This window comes from Schistocerca serialis, chromosome 7 (assembly GCF_023864345.2).
Source record: "Schistocerca serialis cubense isolate TAMUIC-IGC-003099 chromosome 7, iqSchSeri2.2, whole genome shotgun sequence".
NCBI classification, from domain to species: Eukaryota; Metazoa; Arthropoda; class Insecta; order Orthoptera; family Acrididae; genus Schistocerca; species Schistocerca serialis.
The window spans coordinates 543,111,225-543,116,038 of NC_064644.1; the positions used below are offsets into that span (position 1 = coordinate 543,111,225).

Here is a 4,814-nt window from a genome sequence, read left to right on the forward strand (position 1 = left end):
TTAGAGGGTTCCATGTGGCGACCATAAGCACGTTAGTCTCTTGAGGGAAAATGGCGTGAAGCCTGTAGTTTCCAATCGTGATATAAACTTTATGACACAGCGTCAATGTTAGGGTAGTAGGGTTACAGTAAAAGGGCAGTGGCGCAGCGGATACAAGCTACTGGACTCCCAGAATAGATTCCATGAGATGACCGTAGTCGCATTGGGCTCTTGGCGACAATGCGGATTGGAGCCTATAGTTTTCTAACGCGATGCAGTTTCTGGGTCCCATCGTCAGTGTGAGGGCGAGATAGTTACAGTAAGTGGGCAGTCTTCCATTGGATAAAAGCTCTTGGAATCACAGGAGAGGTTAAATTCGGTGACCGTAGTCACATTTGTCTCTTGGAGAGAAGTCGGGATGGAGGCTATGGTTTTCAAAAGCGATGCAATTCAGTGTCGCATCGTCTATGTACGTGACGCATCATTCCTTTCGACACATCTAAATTAAACACATAACCAGTTTGTAGTTGGTAAACACTTCTTTATTACAAATACATGCTGTCATTGAAATAAAGTGTAACACGATTATTATAAGAGGCCTACAGAACCAACAGCAGTACTCAGATTGGAACATTAATGCATTTAAATGTGCCAGACCCAGATCTCTCAAAATTTACTCAAGCAATTTTCATTAATTAAAACAATGCTCATAAACCTCATTAATAAAATTTAACTGACGAAACTGAATGCTTCATCACTTACATAGGATCTGGCTTCCATATTAAATTCTAAAATTGCTTCCACGGACTGATTTTAATCAATTTTAACAAATTAAAAGTATTGTCAGATTAATGCACTCGACTAAGCTCCTCTTTAGTATTACTCACAGGTACGAGGTTCACATACATTTCATAATCAGAATATTATAACAGGATATTCCATAGTCTTAACATGGAGCCGTTACAATTTTTAAGTTGAAAATTAGTGCTGAACGCGAGCAGACCAAAAGGTGCTACCAGATAGAGGAGATTCACGGACGAGAAGGTAAAATGGAACTATACCCATCTTTAGGCTACAATTAAGCCTACAGAAAACCACAACGCTCCACCGGAAAGATGGAATGGCAAGACACTAACAATGTAACCACAATGAGATTTTCACTCTGCAGCGGAGTGTGCGCTGATATGAAATTTCCTGGCAGATTAAAACTGTGTGCCCGACCGAGAATCGAACTCGGGACCTTTGCCTTTCGCGGGCAAGTGCTCTACCAACTGAGCTACCGAAGCACGACTCACGCCCGCTCTCACAGCTTTACTTCTGCCAGGAAGTTTCAATGTAACCACAGACACCGATCCAGGTTCCTAAATTTCCCTCTTCCACCGCGATACCCCGATCGGAGTTTACTCGCGTCGACCACTGCCATTTATCTGAAACATCAACACATCAGCGCCAATGAACCCAAGCCGGACTAGCCTAGGTGACCACTTGCCAAGTAACGGCTCTTAAAATTTGATTAGCCAATTCTCTAGAACAAAGAAATAAAATAATAACATAGGAATAGGAAATAGGAAAATTATTGGGACCCGCTCGTGGAGTCAGGCACAGTCTTACGCCCGCATCTCGTGGTCGTGCGGTAGCGTTCTCGCTTCCCGCGCCCGGGTTCCCGGGTTCGATTCCCGGCGGGGTCAGGGATTTTCTCTGCCTCGTGATGGCTGGGTGTTGTGTGATGTCCTTAGGTTAGTTAGGTTTAAGTAGTTCTAAGTTCTAGGGTACTGATGACCATAGATGTTAAGTCACATAGTGCTCAGAGCCATTTGAACCATTCTTACGCACTATTTGGCATGACCTCTAGCTACGCATTACGCACGGCTTCATGCCTATTTGTTGTGCATAACTAGCACTCCCTTAACTACCATCAACAAATCAGGCCCGGTGATAAATAACTGAAACAACCAAGATAGTTTTCAATGCACTCGGATATTCAATTAACGTGAACAGAACCCACCAAAAAACTATTCGACGACTCCAGTTCGATCACTTTGAGTAACATGTAACAGACGCGAAGGAAATCTGTTCTTCAGATCTCTAGGAAATACCAATCACCATCGGCAGCGGACCTGCATTCAAACGTCGGAGCGCTCCGCAGCAGCTGCCCACGCTTCTTCGTCGTACCGACTCTGTCACTAGCCAGCGAAACACGACACCGTCACTCACAATGCCGATACCAGAACGCAAGCCCCTGGAGAGCGCGCGCCGCAGTTAACTGGAGGTCCGCCAAAGATGCGAGGAAAACAAGAAGACATCGAAAATCGACTCAGCACGATCGGGATGACAGTCGATGGAGACTGGCGAAAACAGCGCACCAGCTCGTGAGGTTGCGAGACATACACTAAACAGGGAATGGTGCATTAGATGCAAGCTGTTGGACTCCGAGGAGAGGTTCCATGCGGTTACCGTAGCCGCATTAGTCTCTTGAAGAGAGGTCGGCATGGAGGCTGCAGATATCGTGATGCAATATCTATGTTGAATCATCAATGTTACGATGCGAGGATTCCAGTAAATGGGCAGGTGAGCAAAGGATAAAAGCTACTGGACTCACAGGAGGTATTCCATGCGGTTACCATAGCCACCTCAGTCTCTTGGAGAGAAGTCGTCGTGGTGAATATAGTTTCCAATCCCAATGCAATTTCTGTGGCGAATCGTCAATGTCAGGGTGCGATGGTTACAGAAAACTGGGCACTGCTGTATCGGATACGAGCTACTGGACTCCCAGGGGAGGGTCCGTGCAGTGGCTGTAGGCATATTATTCTCTTGGAGACATGTCGGCAAGGAGACTATATTTTTCAGTTGCGATGGAAATTCAGTGTCGCATCCCCAATCTGAGAGTGCAGGATTACAGTAAAATGGCAGTGGTGCACTGAATACAAGCTCCTGGACGCAAAGGAGAGGTTCCATGCCATAAGCGTAGCCGCATTAGTCTCTTGGAGAGAAGTCTGGATGGAGCCTATAGTTTTCAGTCGCGGTGCCATTTCAGTGTCGCATCATCAGTGTGACGGTGCAAAGCTTACAGTAAATGGGAGCTGAGTATGGGATACAAGCTACTGGACTCCCAGGAGCGGTTCCATGTCGTGACCGTAGCCGCATTAGCCTCTCGGAGAGAAGCCGGGATGGAGGCTATGGTTTCCAATCGCGATCCAATTTCTGTGTAGCATCGAGAATATGAGTGTTCGAGGTTTTTAGTAAACGGACAATGGTGCATTGGAATCAAACTACTGGACTCCAGGAGATGATCCACGCGATGACGATAACCGCATTTATCGCTTGGAGATAAGTCGGCAAGGAGCCAACAGTTTTCAAAAGCGACGGAATTTTGTGTCACGGCGTCAATGTGAGGCACCTAGTTGTTCAGTAAACGGACAGTCGCGCATCGGATAAAAGCTGCTGGAGTCCCAGGTGAGGATCGTTGCTGATATCATAGACACATTAGTCTCTATGAAAGAAGTTGGCATGAAGACTATAGTTTTTAATCGTGATGCTATTTCGATGTCGTAACGACAATGTAAGGTTGCGATGGTTACAGCAAATCGTTTGTCTTCCATTGCATACAAGTTTGTGGCCTCCCAGGAGGGGTTCCATGCAGTTACCATAGCCGCACCAGCCTCTTGGAGACAAGTCGGGATGGAGGCTATGGTTATCAATCGCAATGCAATATCTGTTTATCATCGAGAGTACGAGTGTGATAGGGTTACAGTAAGCGCGCAGTTGTGCGTCAGAATCAAACTACTGGACTCCAGGAGATGTTCCACTCGATGACCGTAACCACATTTGTCGCTTGGAGATAAGTCGGCAAGAGGCAATAGTTTTTAAATTATGCAATTTTGTGTTGCAGCGTCAATGTGAGGCTTCTAGTTGTTCAGTAAAAAGACAGTCGTGCATCAGGTAAATGATGCTGGACTCCAAGGGACGGATTGATGCAGTGACAACAGAATCATTACTCTCTAGGAAAGAAATCGGCTTGCAGACTACAGTTTTTAATTACGATGCTATTTCGGTGTCGTAACGTCCATGTTATTATGCGATGGTTAAAGTAAATGAGTACTCTTGCTTTGGATACAAGTTCATGGACTGCCAGGAGGGGTTCCATGTGGTGACCGTAGCCGCATTAGGGTGTTTAAGAGAAGTCGGCATGGAGGCTATCGTTTTCAGTCGCGATGCTATATCTGCGTAGCATCGAGAATATGAGTGTGCGAGGGTTACAGTAAAGGGGCAGTGGGGCATCGGAATCAACCTACTGGCCTCCAGGAGAAGTTACACTCGGTGACCACAACCACATTTGTCGCTTGGACAATAGTTTTCAAAAGCGATGGAATTTTGTGTCGCAGTGTCAATGTGAGGCTTCTGGCTGTTCAGTAGACGGATAGTTGCGCATCGGATACATGCTCCTGGACTCCCAGGGGAGGATGGTTGATAGACACATTAGTCTCTCGGAAAGAAGTTGGCATGAAGACTACAGTTTTTAATCGGGATGAAATTTCGGTATCGTATCAAAAACTTGATGGTGAGATGATTAGAACAAATAGATTGTCTTGCGTCGGATACTAGTACGTGGACTCCCATGAAGTATTCTATGCGGTGACGGTAGCGGCATTAGCCTCTTGGAGAGAAGTCGGCATGGAGGCTAGGTTTTCAATCACGATGCAATTTCTGTGTAGCATCGTGAACAGTAAACGGGCATTGGTGCACCGGAATCAAACTACTTGACTCCAGGAGATGTTCCACACGGTGACCGTAACCACATTTCTCGCTTGCAGATAAGTCGGCAAGGAGCCATTTGT

The 4,814-nt window shown here is 46.1% G+C and overlaps 1 non-coding gene across 1 annotated transcript; it reads right to left on the bottom strand.

Moving 5' to 3' along the window:
• Window positions 1-1,191: 1,191 nt before the first annotated feature.
• Trnas-cga (transfer RNA serine (anticodon CGA)) lies at window positions 1,192-1,266 on the bottom strand. The gene has a single exon. It is a non-coding gene; the product is annotated as a tRNA-Ser (tRNA).
• Between the last annotated feature and the right edge of the window lie 3,548 nt (window positions 1,267-4,814).